This window comes from Microtus pennsylvanicus, chromosome 12 (genome assembly GCF_037038515.1).
Source record: "Microtus pennsylvanicus isolate mMicPen1 chromosome 12, mMicPen1.hap1, whole genome shotgun sequence".
Classification (NCBI taxonomy): domain Eukaryota; kingdom Metazoa; phylum Chordata; class Mammalia; order Rodentia; family Cricetidae; genus Microtus; species Microtus pennsylvanicus.
The window spans coordinates 61,160,036-61,175,667 of NC_134590.1; the positions used below are offsets into that span (position 1 = coordinate 61,160,036).

The 15,632-nt window shown below is 49.9% G+C and overlaps 1 protein-coding gene across 2 annotated transcripts in view; it reads right to left on the reverse strand.

The window, feature by feature from the left end:
* Window positions 1-8,827, reverse strand: part of Afap1 (actin filament associated protein 1) — a 117,668-nt gene extending 108,841 nt beyond the window's left edge. Inside the window, exon 1 of one of the 2 annotated variants that reach the window (XM_075943777.1) lies at window positions 8,655-8,827. The gene's annotated coding sequence lies outside the window, so the exon portion shown is untranslated. The remainder of the gene's footprint in view (window positions 1-8,654) is intronic. The other variant, XM_075943778.1, reaches the window with a different exon arrangement.
* Window positions 8,828-15,632: the final 6,805 nt, after the last annotated feature.

Here is a 15,632-nt window from a genome sequence, read left to right on the forward strand (position 1 = left end):
TCGCAAGATCCATGACAGCCAGGACTGTTATACAGAGAAACCCTGTCTCAAAAAACAAAAAAACAAAACAAAAAACCATAATAAAAAACTTTATACAAGGATCTAGAGAGAAAAAGTTGGGAAATTCTTCCTGAAAAGGAATACACACAATGGCTCCCAGGGCACAGCAACCTCCCTGTTATTCCCAAACATCTATAGCAGGTGAGCTAAAGCTTGGCAAGCCCATTGTTGGGCTCTAGTAGAGGTTCCCTCATGGAGGCTGACCGGTTACAACACTGGCCATTGTTGATTAGCTCAGCCTCTAGCCCCATGCTCCCCAGAGGCTGGGGGCGGGGCTGAGATTCTCCACCCTCATCCTGCCCTGAAGCTCCTGGCAGCCAGCCCCAAGCCTGAAGCCGCCTCTATCCTGTCATCTCACCATTATGCAATCCTATGGCTCCAGTAATGCCAAGGTCCTTGGATGCTTTGGGTACTGAGACCGAGTATTAGAAGGGAAGATGTTTCTATCCCCTCCATCGCTCTGAACCAAGAATCGAAACAAGAACCAAGTCTGCATTTCTTACTCCGTAGAACTATCACAAGACTATACTTAGGAGGGTGGAGGGCAAAGAAGTAGGGAGTTGGGGGCAAGGGGGTGATCCAAATCCTCCCCTTCCACAATCACACCCTCACATGCTCTCCCTCTCCCTCTCTCTCCCTGCTCCCACTTCCTGCTTCTGTCCCTCTCCTCTCTCCCTCTTCCCCTGTTTCTCTCCCCTCTCCCCTCTCTCCCTCCCCTTCTCTGCTAAAACATTCAAAGTGATGGCCCCTAGGGATCAGAGCTGGAGTGGACAAGGGTAGGGTTGACTGCTATGTTTTTGTTTTAAGCTTTGAAGAACTTTTGACTCTTAAAACTGTGTGCTTGTGTAACTGTGTTTAAAATGGGTATTTAATGTTTAAACAAAAATCTGAGACTTGACCGACAAGACGATAGTACTAAGTGCGCATTCCTAAACTTTAGGGAGCCCAGCCACTTTGAAGACATGTGGAAAGCTGTAAATCCTCTCCCAGGAGAAACACACCCACACGCAAAACATTCGCACAGGAGTTCAGGGCATTCCTAAGTCCACCAAACTCGAAATCGATCTTAAACTTAAAAGTTTGGGGCTCTTTTTACTCTGACTATTTTCTTCTGAAAAAGGTGAGGGTGAGACTCAGGGCATTGTGCACCCTAGACAGCACTCCACTGCTGAGCTACACCCCAACCCAGATTCCAGTTGATTATGGTTCCTCATAAAATTCCTTTCAGAGCAGAGCTGTCCTTTGCTACACAGGGATGGGGGCAGGCAGGGAATTGGACTTAAATCAGAAACCATCACAAAGGACCATGCTTGGTCTTACACTCACTTGGTGGTCCTCTCGAGTGGCCCCTTGCCCGCCCCTTGCCCAGAGACACATTGACTCCCCATTAAGGAGACCCAGGCATTACCTACTGGGCTTCCCTTGCGTCTTGAAACAGTGGATGTGCCGACCCTTAGAGTGTGACTGACAGCTGAGCTGGCTACGCTGAGTTCATTCCGGAAAGAAGGGGTCCTCCATCTAACCCTCGGGAAGGCAAGGTCCCAAATTCCCCACCTGGGTGTTTCTTCCACCAACAGAATCTCTCTAAGGACTTCTTGGCAAAACTCTAAGCTCAGCAGGCCACATCGGTGCTCCAAAACAAACCCGAGCTGTAGATGGCTGATCTGTCTCTGATACTGTAAACCTCCACAGAAAGTCAGAACAATATGCCTTTGTTTTTGAAACAGGGTTTCTCCCCATGCAACCTGGCCTGAAACTCTCAATGTAGCCCAGGCAGGCCTGGAACATGACATCCTGCTCTGCCTCCAGGGTAAAAGGGTTTGCTACAAAAGCCTGACAGCCTGAGTTTGGTCCTCATATCCTAGCACGGAAAGGGCAAACCTACTCCTGAATGTTGTCCTCTGGCTTTCATATTCCAGCACGTGTGCACATGCGCGCGCACACCACACACACACTCATATGTACAAACACAACGGAATCTCTGTGTCCCTGACAATTTGTTTAAAGTGTTGGTGCCTCAGTTTACACGTCTGTGAATGGACAGTAACAAAGCAACCTCACAGGATGCTGCAGTAAGAGGACCAGGTGACTTCAGTGGGCAGAATGACTAACCACCATAAACACCCATGCCCAAACCCTGGAACCTGTGGCTGTCACAATACATAACAAACTGACTCTTCCTGTGTAATCTAGGTGGTCAATCTCAACACATCAGCCTTCAGATCAACTTCGGAACTTTCTCTGGGTAGAAGAGCAATATGCATAAGGGATATCACACATCTTTGACAGGAGGCCACAGTCTGATCTGAGGGTCACATGTGGCAAAGGAAGGAAGGGAGGGAGGAAGGGAGAGAGGGAGGGAGGAAAGAAGGAAGGAAGGAAAGGAGGGAGGGAGGGAGGGAGGGAAGGAGGGAGGAAGAAAGGAAGGGAGGGAGGGAGGGAGGGAAGGAGGGAGGAAGGAAGGAAGGAAGGAAGGAAGGAAGGAAGGAAGGAAGGAAGGAAGGGAGAGCTTTTCAGAGTGAATGATGGTCTGACTGATGGGGAAATGGAAACATACACCTATGGCTGTAAGAAACGTTTAATGGCCAATGACACATTGAGCCGGGAAGAAACTCTCTTCTAGAGCTGAGCATCGCTACCCTGACAGTTTGCGCTCGGGAACAGTGTGAGATGGAGTGTGTGCTCGTTGATGCGGTTAACTTTGTGTTCGTCAGAGCAGCAATAGGAAACTAAAAAAGAGACATCAGCTGTGAGAGAACTAGAGTAGCCAGCAGTGTGGCGTTCAGTGACTTCCTTAAAGCTAGAGGCAGGGCTGGGGGCTAGGATTTCATGTAATAGCAAAGAACTTGCCTAGCAAGCCCAACCTCCTGGGTTCAGTTCAGTTTCAGTGACACACACACACGCACGCACGCACACACATGTGTCACGCGCACACACACACCACAAAAGGCAGGGATGGCCACATTCCACCCAAAACAACAAATCTTGGTCTTCCTTACAGTCACCAATTTCTGGAATTCTGATTTGCCTAGGACACTACAACCTTTAAGTTTCCCAGAATGCACTGCCTTTCCTTTACCCTGCAAGTCCAGCAATACCAGTGTTCCCAGGAAATTGAAGCATCAACCCCCATAGGAAAGAATGGCTGTGCTCAGCTGGAGCACAAGTCTGCTCTCCTGCTGGACTGGGCCTGCTTCTTCCTGTCTGAGTCACTGGTCACAGTGCTGAGCCACAGCACTGTGCCTCCCCACACCACAGAAATTCTGTGTGTCTGTCGATGCCTCATAGGACAGTGCATGCTAGCATTCGCATTTTTGGACAGAAATTCTTTGAAGCCCACTGCTGAGTTTGTTCTCCTGTTAGAACACTAGAGCAACAAAAGTATTCATTAGAAGCTGGTGAAGAAATGTGGACAAGCTGACAGCTGGGCCGGGGACATTGTACACCTTCCAAGAAGTCTTGGGGAGAGAATGGCCCAATCAAACCTCGTGTCACAAGAGCTGGACCCAGCCTGACACTTGCTCCTCACTAGTGGGACGCTGAGTTGTAACAAGTGGCTACTTTCCTGGCCTTGGCCTCTGACTGCCTTGACCTTTGCCTTCCCCAGTCTCCATGAAGGTCCCTTAGGAGCCAAAACATCAAGAAAGAAATCAGTCATTAAAAGGAGCAGCTTGTAAACCGGGTGGTGGTGGCACTCGGGAGGCAGAGGCAGGTGGATCTCTGAGTTCAAGGCCAGCCTGTTCTACAGAGTGAGTTCTAGGAAGCAAGGGCTACACAGAGAAACCCTGTGTCAAGTAAACAAAAACAAAAAGGAATGTGCTTGTGGCCCTGAACTATTACAGAAACCATCAAAAGTTCAGTCTCTCTCAGTCTCTCTCTGTCTCTCTCTTTCTCTGTCTGTCTCTCTCTCTCTCTCTCTCTCTCTCTCTCTCTCACACACACACACACACACACACACACACACACTTGTTTTCACAAGAACCACATAACCAAACTGCAATTAGAACTTGATGATTTCCCCAAAATGTCTCTCAAATGGTACCCATGATTCAGGATTTAAAACAGCGCTAAGGAAAGTTTCCTGACACCATATCCTGGACACTGCCTGTCTATAGAAAAGCAGAGGAACTCGAGCCTTGATGCAGCATTCTCTTATAACTTTGGCAACATAGTATTTTAAAACCTAAAAAAAAAATCCTCTATCTTGTAGTTGCAGTGGATCTTCCAAACAATCTCCTTGTTTTTGTTGGTTGGTTGGTTGCTTGTTTTTAAGCTATTGCTAAGACCTAATGCGCTTGCACAGATTAAGGAACTGAAGCTGAGAGAACCTGACTTAAAAAGCCTTGTTAGGGCTGAAATCTAACTCAGGTCCCCTCCTGGAGAACGACAGGAAGCTATCCTTAATGCCAGTGACATCTACATCCTGTCAATACACAGGAAGGTTCTGGGACCAACTGCAATAACAGACACAGGAACCTAATGATGGAAAAGGTAACCCAGGAAACCCTGGGTGGTAGAGACAGCACAGACCTAGACATACAGTGGGAGAAAAGTCACTCCTCCACTGTTATGGATCACAGAGGTATCAAACTCCAGAAAAGGGGGAAGTGACATCATGGTTTAAACCCTCCTGGCAGTCCCAGAACTATCCCAGACACTGTGCGGACAGATGGTCCCTAACCAACATGATGTGTTTGGTGATGGGTGAACACGGACAAGAGGACCATACTGAGACTGTCCAAATCTAACTCTGCCCCTGTGCAGTCTCTCCACAGAGAGCCCTGTCGCTCCATCTGGACAGAAATCAAGGTGGCTACAAATGAAAAGTACTCATCACAGTGAGCCTGAGGGGGCTAGGGTCAAGTTAAATATTTAAAAAGAAAGAAAGAAAACCGCAGAGAAAATCCAGCGGACTTTAAAGACGCCTCATAAAGTAGACTTCCCCTGCATAGCAAATCATGTGGAGTACTGAGAAGACAAAATAAATTCAAGCTGAAAGGGGGATGGATATATCCTGAGTAAACGTTGCAGTGAGGAGCATCAACCGTGGACAGAATTGCCATTATTACTTTCAATCCCTGTCATTATTGAAGTAGCTGAGAGAACTGTGTCCTTTTTATAGACAGACACCAGGCACTACACAACGAATTCTCACCTCACCACATAGGCACACAAACTAGCATTGAAGGGTTGGTTTCTCCTCCAGAACTTCTCTTCCTAACCTTAAATGTCTGGTGACTCTTTTTTACATGCACTAAGATCAAATAAGACTTTCAACGTTTAGACAGAGCCCAAGATATCTACTCAGGGCACTCTCAAAGTTCCATTTGCTTCAGAGTCTCCCAGATAAAATCTCAGCTATAAACTGGGACCTGGATATGCACACAGTTGGCAGGCTTCGTGTGACAACAGACCAGCAGATGCTCTTGAAAACAGATCCACACCCAACGACTTCATTAAGGGGGAAATATGATACAATGAGGATGCAAACAAAACACAATTATAAAGGGTTTGCAAAGGGCTGGAGTGATGCCTTGGGGATAAGAGTGGTACGATGACTGAGGGGCAGCTCATGGTCAACAGTGCTGCCTGCTCTTGCAGGGGATTGGTTCCCAGCACCCACACCAGGAGGCTCACATTGGCTTGCAACCCCAGAACCAGGGGATCTGACACCCTCTTCTGACCTCTGACACCATTCCAGCGTGTGCACACACATACACACATACAGAGGGAGGTGTAAATCTTTAAAAAGGTCGAAAATTTAATTTTAAATTTTAAAAAAGTATGCAAGACAACACCTAAAAGTGCAAGCTCCCATCACAGACACCCAACATTTTAAAAAAAATGTTACTTAATGTTTATGGGTGTTTTGCCTCCATGTGTGTGTGTACCCCATGCACGCAGTGCCCATGGAGGCCAGAGACAGATTTGGATACCCTAGATCTAGACCGTGTGGGTGTAAGAACTCAAACCTAGGTCCTTTGCGAAGCAGCCACTACCCCTAACTCTGAGCCTTCCCTTGGCCCTTGCACAGCCTTTGTTTTAAAAAACAAAAAGCTGAGAAGCAAGGAAGTAACTTGTTCTTTAGACTACATTTTTTAAATATCTCCTGTATTTATACCTTTGCCACAGGCCAACTTCCCTCTGCTATATTTGGTTAGAAGAATGAAGGGTTTAAGGGCCAAGAATGTTCTTTAAAATTGTCTAGTTTAAGACCCTCAAAGGTGAGAAGGCTAAAAAACAGAGAAGAAACTACCCAGGAACAGACAGTTAATCAACTTCAGGGCCAAAATTAGACTCAATAAACTCTGTTCAAGTACTCTACACCATAAAAACACCCCAGTCAGACAGAAAAAAAATGGCTTTGGAGAGTCAAGGCTTTGTAGCTTTAAAACAACATGAAAATACCTGGATTTGTGGTGTAGACAAAGGACCTCTCATTTGACCCTACCTCCTGCCTGCTCCGGGTTCAGACTGGGTCTGTGTCTATCAGAACATTTTTCAAGCTATGTCAGGTAACCACGTTTGGCCCGAACTCACAATGTCCCTTTAATTCACAGGGTAAGTCCTGAAGGACACAACTAATTCAGGAGGTCTCTGGGAGAAAGTACTGAGAGGCAAATGTTGGCAAGAGCTAAGCACCCAGAGATGAGCTGCTGGAAGGCCAGAGACTATGTGTGGATTTATAACGAGGCCATGATGGCTAGAAGCTCGGTTTTCTTTGCATCCCTGCTATTAGACATGGGCTATCTTTTAGAACAAATTGCATGTTGCTTATTGAAACTCCTTGCTCCAACTGCCGCCTGCCCTCTCCTCTCCTCTCCTCTCCTCTCCTCTCCTCTCCTCTCCTCTCCTCTCCTCTCCTCTCCTCTCCTCTCCTCTCCTCTCCAGAAAACCACTATCCTGATTTCAACACACACACACACACCACCACCACCACCATCATCATCATCATCCCTGAGATATGACAAGTGGATTTTAAAAGGATCCATCGGTAACTAATGAATGGCTTCCACTTTAGTTAGTAACTGAGGAGAGCCCAGCCGGAGGGGCAGCATCATCAGGTCCCCTCCCTAGACCTCACCCCAGGGCTGCCTTCATAAATCTGATCTCCAACTGTAACTGCTTTGGCTTGGTTCCCTGGGTGTGGATTTTCTTGATTCAAATGCACTCTGCAGCCCGCCAAGTTCTTGGGAGAGTTTCCTCCACTTGCCAGGCGCTGGCTGGGAGCTACAAAGTCAACTCTGGCTTTCCAGATTTTTTTTTCCAACGGAAGAAATCAAGAAACAGAGGGCAAAAAGGCTCCCGTCCCTCCAATCAGCATGGCTCCTGGGTAAGAAACTCCATGGCTGAACTGCGGCTCCCAGCACAGTGACAGCCCCACGCTCCCCAGAGACCCGCAGGGTGAAGGGCACGGATCGTGGACAGGCTACTCTGGGTGCACGCGCAGCCTGTTCCTTCCTCCCTCCCTTCCTCGCCCCCCTCCCCATGGCGCTTCAGCTCACTGGGCAAGGACAATACCAATACATTGAAGAACGGGTGGCAGTGGTCCTCTTCAGGCCAACTGCGCCCAGCACGCACAAGGCTTGGCTCACATCTCCGAAACACCACTGTCCAATGTGCACCCAAAGCGGGGGCTGGGACTGGCAAAGCCTGGGTTGACAAGCCATGGGACACAGGAAAGACCCACACACACTAGCGGGGGGGACCAGAATCCCACGCGTGCATGTCCACGCTGTCACCCTCAGTAACACACGAACTCAGTCATATCAATACAGGACAGAAACAGCCTTTCCACCCGCGAGCTTCCACACACACAAAGTCCACGCAGTTACCTCCGAAGCCACCCACCACATAGGGGACTAGGAAGGAAAGGCCTCACACAAGGGTTCCTCCCAAGTCCCTCTCAGTGACAGTCAACCAGTTACAGATAAGAGGAAGGGCCAAAAGAGCCCACTCGTAGGGTGACCAGGACCTGGAGGCGCAGAGCCCTGGTGCCACCTGGCAGCGAGACAATACCACGGCGCACGGACTCGCGAATGCTCGGGTCCATCTGCGCTGGTCCCTTCGGGGTCCCCGTCCCTCCAAAGCACAAGGCGGAAACCACAATCTCTGCAGCGCTTCGGTCTGACCCGCTTCGGTCGACTGCCGAGCCAGGGACCACAGTCCAGTCTAGCGACTGCCCCAGAAAGTCCGAAGACTTGGTCTGCCCTTTGGATATCCGATGCCAGAATCTATGCCCAATTCCTGGAAAACCACTCCTGCCAACCGACTCTCTCCAACCTTGTCTGAGAATCTTGCAGAGCCTCGGGGACCCTACCTAGCCTTGGGGACTCTGTCCTGTCCAGGGACCCTACTTAGCCCCGGAGACCCTATCTAGTCCTCTATAGGGACCCTGCTCTCTCCGGGGAGACTCTGCCCTGTCAGGAGTCCATGGTCAGCCCTGTCTAGCACCCTGAAGAACCTCGGGGACCCTACCCTGCCCAGTCCTATCTGGGGACCCTGCCCGGCCTGGATACCCTGCCTGAAGACCTTGCCGGGGGACATCCTGGGACACCTGGACCCTTTTGGGTTCAAAGCCGCCGCCGCCTCACCTCAGGATCTAGTGGCTCGTGCACTCAGGGCGTCCGGGAGGAGCGCAGCCCGCGGAGAGCCAGCTGCCTCAACAATGGAGCCCGGGGCGGGGCCCTGCGCTGCTCAGTGAGCGCCTCCCTGTCGGGGCCCGGCGCTGAGACGGCCGGCGTGAGCTGCGGCCAGAGGACTCTGCGCAAGCGCGACAGGCCCCGCCCTCCACCAGAGTCCCGCCCCCCATAGCCTCAGGAACCGCCCTCTAGCGAATGGAGAGGGAGCTACGCAGAGGGGGCGGGGCCTGGAGGAACAAAGAGAGGTTGGGCGGGGCCGCTGGTCGGGGCCAGCGTCCGGGACCCTTCGCTGACCTGATTGAGCCGCTGTGCTCCCCGCCCACGTGGACTCGACTCAGCTGCGTCCAGTGCTCATCCCAAACCTAGAATTCTGGTTTCTAAAGCTGAGAGCCAGAGACCGACCTGTTTGGCAGAAAAGGAAACAGGCTCAAGGAGCAAGATCTCTTGTCATCCGTATTTCGATCCTCAAAGTCTTGTCCGTCTTCTAATCACTTAGCAAACATTTCCAAGCGTGTCGGTATCATTAAGAGCGGAAGGAAAGTGAATTTGGGTCCTCCCTTTAGGAGTTGGGCCAAGCAGGTCCGTTTCTCTGCCGCACTTTAAGAGCCCAATGTTAGTCTCGTCCCTTTCCTTCAGAGCTTTGGGTTTTGCAATCTCTCGCCAGGCATGACCCTTCCCCACCTACCATCCCCATTTATCCACGTCTTTCAAAATCCGCGCACGCCTTAGAGGATTCTTCTGGAAAGTATCCCTACAGCATCTCGGGTTCCCTTCTATCTCACAACCTACCTCTCCTCCCCTCCAGGATTTCCCCTCTGCCCCACAGGGCAGGGCTACCAGGGCTGGAGCCAGCATCCTTCTCCCGGTTATGAATACACTGACCAGGAACCTCTTCCACACACATAGTCACTGCAGGATCCAATCCAGCCAGCGGTGACCTCCTCTAGATACCAGTTGAACTGCACAAAATTCACAAATTGCTTACTACCAAAACAGCTTCCACAGACAGTTCAGTCTGGCACACCTTGGGGAGCTGCCTCTCAGCACACAGGAGTCCAGACAGAGCCTCATACTCCGCCAATCAACAGGTGATCTGCTTGCCCAGGCACTGTGGCCTCTTGATCCAGCCCATTCTGAGAGAAGAGAAATTATCCTCAGGCATGGGTTTGATTAGTGTGGTGGTGGGTGCTAATTGTCAACTTATTGTGACAACCTATGAAGGGTTATTTCATCTCTGGGTGTACCTGTACAGAGAAATTCTCTAGATTCGGTTGAGGTGGGAAGACCGGCACTCAATGTGGGTAGCACCACTCACTGGGCCTGGTCACCATTTGTATAAAGGAGCTGTCTGAGCTCAGGTATGATGTGACCAGATGCCTCCGGAAAAATAGCTAAGACACTCGGGGACAGCCTCCTGCAATAAGGGCCTGGACTGGGACAGAGCAGCAAAGTACTGAATTGTCATGCCCAAGACTGGGGGCAGCTATGTTTGGGAAAACAGAGGGGGTGGATAAAGGGAGTCAAAGAAGAGAGTGGGGAGGAGACAAAGGGGTTAGAGAGAGCAGAGTGAGAAAGACTACAGTTGAGGTGGCTGTGACGGCCTAGAACGTTTTAAGAGCGGGAATTTCTACAGCCAGCCAACCCAGTCTGTGTTACTCTATCATCCTGGCATCAAGAGGTGTCCTGTCCTCCAGTAGCTTCAGGTCTGCCTTGTGTGAGCAGACAGGAGTTCAGGGAGGGTTAGGTGGTGGCTGGTTCAGGCTGGAGTCAGGAAAGGGCTGGCTGCAAAGGAGTCCTTCAGAACGTCACACACTCTTCTGTCTGGAGTGCAAGCAGTGCAACCCAAGTTTTAGAAGTAGTTTATCTAAGGTGACAGGTGGGGTTGACATCTGCATGGATTTCTGGCTGTCTTACTCCACAGCAATAAGATGGAGATGTGGACAGTGCCTCAGGCTCCAGACAAAAGTGCAGATATTTCCTTCGAGAGTGTATCACAGCTCATACAAAATGCCTTTACTTACTTCTTTTTGAGCCCTCAGCACTGACTCTGGTCTGTGCTGTACTGAGGCATTAATCTTTGTCCTGGCTCTGGGATCAGGTCACCTCTTTCTCCTTCATGCTTGGGCTTCCTCCTTCACAACCGAGCGAGGGACAAGAAGGCCCCTTCCATGCATGTGCCTTGGCTTCGCTGAGGATCACTATGCCTTCTGTTAAACTCTCCATCCTTCCTCTGTTAAGCTCTCCATCCTTCCTCTGTTAAACTCTCCATCCTTCCAAACACACATTTGGCCAAGGTTGACCTGGCATTAGTGGGTGAGCTATGTATGCTTCTTGACCAACACCCAGACCCTTGTGCTAACTAGTAGTTTACTTATGGCTGTTCTACCACCATCCACCCCCAACGACAGCCACCACGTGCACCCGTCTATGTTGCTGACTTCAATCCTGTGTGGAAGGTAGACAAGAGAGCCAGGAACAGCGGGCAGGGCTTAGAGCGCCCGGGTCCCAGCTTGAATCCCATAACTCCCTTATGCTGCAACAGCTCAGCATCCTCCTGCATCAGCCTCTTGTATGCTGGGTCTGGCCAACACAATTTCTTTTCCTTCTTTCCTTCCTTCCTTCCTTCCTTCCTTTCTTTCCTTTATTCTTTCTTTTTTTCTTTCTTTTGTGTGTGTGTTTGAAACAGATTCTCATGTGTACCTCAAACTGGCTTTGAACTCTATTTATCAGGGATAAGCCTGAACTCCCAATCTTTCTGCCTTAGCCTCCCAAGAGCCGGGATTAGAGGTGATAGAGGTGTGAGCTGAGCCACCATGCCCAGCTTAGTTTCTTGAAGACAGCTTTGTCAGTTCTGATTCTTTTCAGATTCCAATGCAAATTGTCTTTCTCTAATTACATTTCACATGACACCAGCCCAAATCCAACAGGACTCCTGAGAACGCTAGCAAACTCATGGCATCATGCTCCAGTGTTCCGGGGAACAATGCAACAAATGGCTGTTTGTCTAATTCAAGCAATATGTGTGTGCTGTGTTCATTTATACAATTCCATTTTTTTAGAGTTTAAGGATTCCTCCAGGGGCTAGAGGGATGGCCCAGTGGTTAAGAATGCTTACTGTTCTAACAAAGGATCAACGTTCAGAGTTCAGTTGTGGCATTTGACAAACACCTGTAACTCCATCTGGGTGCTTCTCAACCTTTCTAATGCTACGACCCTTTAATACAGTTCCTCATATTGTGAGACCCCCAACCATAAAGTTATTTCATTTTTACTTCATAACTGTAATTTTGCTACTGTTGTGGATCTTAATGTAAATATCCAAAACTCAGGATTTCTGATATGTGATCCCTAAAGGGGTTGGGGTTGAGACCCACAGATTGAGAACCTCTGTTCCAGCTCTAAGGGTTCTGATGCCCCCTTCTGGACTCCATGAGTACCTGCACAGAAACACACAAACAAAAGCTTTCCTAGCTAATACAACAGTCTATAGAGACGTTTATGAGATATATCTAACTTGAAATCCCAACACTGAGGAAGCAGAAGCAGGAGGATTCCCAGTACTCACTGGTCAGCTGACCCAGTCTAATCAGTGAGTCCCAGGATACTGAGAGACTTTGTCTCTACAATAACAAAAACAAAGGCAAGGCTGCAGAGAGATGAGAGAGTGGTTAAGAACACCAGCTATTCACTCTTACAGAGAACCCAGGTTTGGTTACCAGCACCCACAAAGATGCTCATAACCATCTGTAACTCCAGTGCCGTGTGATCAATGCCTCTTCTGACCTCCACAGGCACCAGGCATGCACACGCTGCACAGACATACATGCAAATACAACATCGACATTAATAAAGGTAAGTAAATCTTTTTTTACAAAATTAAATAATGACATCTAAAGTTGACCTTTGGCCGCCACACATGCACAGCCACACCCACACTCACACATGTGTGCATGCATACATACAACATGTCACTTTGAGGGGCCTCTGTCATTCCTGAAGCCTGGTTCAGCCATGGGTGCCAGTGACACACCAACCTCCCCACTCCGTTGGTCAGAGGTGCCCTTGTGCTGGGAACAGGCTTCCCAATTGGGACTGGACCAGGCAGCCCGACTCAGTCCTTGAACAGAACAGGAGAGCAGATTTCCCCGCCCCAGAATTCTGTCTGCTTTGGGAGGACAAGCCTAGCTTCTGGAAGGATTCACAACTGATGTAATTCGCCTAAACAGAGTGAAGGTGACCTGTGGGCTTTCTTCACCTCTGAGATGCATCCAGGGAACCTGAAAGGGGATGGGAGTACTCACTGCCCGAGAGGCTCCGAGGGAAGGCAGGGTCAGCGGCAGGGAAGGATGAGGCTGGGGTCAAGACCATGAGGCCATCTACCCAATAGAGGCATGGCTGTAAGAAGCTTCAGAGATGCTTGCTGTCTACTGGGACTGGGGTCATCTTTGGTCTTACAAGAATCACATGACAAAGCAGGCTGGGGCTCCACGGCAGGGTTCCCTGGAAGGAATGTCATTCGCCACCCGGAACACAGACACCACCCTCATTAGGCATGCCCATCTGTCCCTATAACTGCCTCACCCAGTTCACCTACTGATAGAAAGTGAGGGCTCCTTCTCCTGCATCTTGGAAGATGTGACCTTGCAGGACACAGCCAGCTCTTCCTACCACCTACTATGCAGGCAAATGAGGATTTTCTTCTAGCGGGAGACATAAAGATCCAGCAGCCATAGCCAGCCTACGGGGGCCCACAGGACCAGCTCTGCTCAGGAGGGGACAGGCATCACTCCCACACATTCAGCTAGGTACCTCTAGCCCTGTGCATGATGCCTTTCTCAGGTGGCTGTGAGGGCCCCATTTCCCCTGAGAGGGAATGAGGAAGTGGCCAGCCACATGGCATGGCAGGCTAAGCCAGACCACATCCTAGTCCTGGAGATACAGACTTTAGGTGAACTAACAGGCAGGCTCACCAAGTTCCACCCAGGTGGGATTGGGTCCAGCTTTGAGGTGAGGATGGGTACCCATCTTTGAAGACTGTTCTGTACTAAAGCAAATAGGCCATATCCTCCAGCTCAGTGGTCCCAAGGCGCTGACATGGAGATGCATCTTAGTTTGATTTCTATTTTTATGATAAAACCCCATGACCCAAAGCAACTTGGGGAGGAAAGGGCTTATTGGTTTGTATATCCTGATCACAGCCCATCACTGAGGGAGTCAGGGCAGGAGCAAGAAACTTGGAGGCAGGAACTGAAACACAGACCACGGAGGAAGGCGCTTACTGGCTCGCTCCCCAGGGCTTATTCAGTTAATTTTTTATGTACTCCAGGACCACCTCTCCAGGGGTGGCACCACCCACAGGCAGGTTCCTCCTGTGTCCATCAATAATCAAGAAAATGCCCAATAGGCTTGCCTACATGCCAATCGTATGCAGGCATTTCCTCAGTTGAGGTTTCCTCTTTCCAGAATGTCTCTACCTTGTGTCACCTTGACAGAAATCTATCCAGCACGTGGTGGGTTGGCACCCAGGAAATGAACAAGCAGCCTCCATCTACAGTGGGTGCACTGGGGACCCCAGTATGTATTGTCCCTGGTTCATCTTCCACCTCAGTGTGTCTTTTCCCTGCTGGCTTAACAGCAGCAGGCTCTGTGAGGAGCACAGGCAGGCCAAACACTCAGGATGGCCCCCGGCTTGTGGCTTGACTCTCCTAGCTTCTCCAGTTCTGTATCCTTGCCTACTCCACTCCTTCTTTCCTGACTACCCTCCCTCCACCATGACCTCTGCAAGTCATGGCTAGATAACCCTTGCTCTTGGGGCTTCCTGTCATCCAAGGGAATGTCTGCCTGCGTGGACAGATCTCTAAGTTGAATAACACATCATTGCACTGAGTCACCTGGGAGTCCTCTCTGCAGATAGCTCAGAGGCCATCCTAAGTCCCATCTCTCTTGGGAAAGACAGGAGGTCCCAAGGCAGAGCATAGTGCCTACAGGGGTGCTGGATGTAGTAGGGCTTTGAAGTGTCTGGGCTGTTCTGTTCAGAGGAGTCAGGTCTGCACGAGGACAGATGGACAGTCATCCCACGGCAGAGAACTGGGGAACTAGCTCTTGTAGAACAGACTGGCCTCGAATCTCAAAGATCTGCCTGCTTCTGCCTCCTGAGTACTGGGATTAAAGGCATGCACCACCACAGCCCACTAAATTGGGCTACTTCTAATAAAGACCCACACCAACAGCCTCTGAAGGCACCAGTGGGAAAGAGAACTCAGAACTCGCACTATCTCAGCCGTGGATGAATCATGCTCTCCTTATCTCTGACTCTCTCCCCATCTTGGACCCAGACTGCCTGAGCGGAAGCCCCCTCTTTGTGGGAGTCATGTGATCAGCTCTAGCCAATGAGCTGTGACTAGAGACACCAAGCGCCTGCTGTGGACTTCCCATGCTCTCTTCCTGTCCTGGTGGTGTCTGAAGCTCTGTGCTCAGCTTTAAGAATCTTGCCATGGGCAGCTGCCCTGGGTAGAGGGGTAGAAAGGAGATTACGCAGGCTCTGATGTCTCCCTGTTTCATCTATCCTGGGGATTCCCAACATAGGTCCTGGTTAGTTCCAATTGAAAAGGTTGGAGCTGTGCAGACTTGGCCTCAGGCCTTAGGTATGACAGGATGACATTGTGAAATGTATATTTTGTTTTGTCTGTTTCCTTGGAATCTTAGATTTTTTTTCTTTTGGTTTTTTGAGACAGGGTTTCTTTGTGTAACAGCCCTGACTGTCCTGGAACTCGCTCTGTAGACCAAGCCAGTCTCGAACTCACAGAGATTCTCCTGCCTCTGCCTCCTAAGTGCTGGGATTAAAGGCGTGAGCCACCACCACCACCCGGTTTGTTGTTGTTCTTGTTGTTGTTTTTGAGGCTTATGATTAGGGTTGGTGGCTGAGGGCTA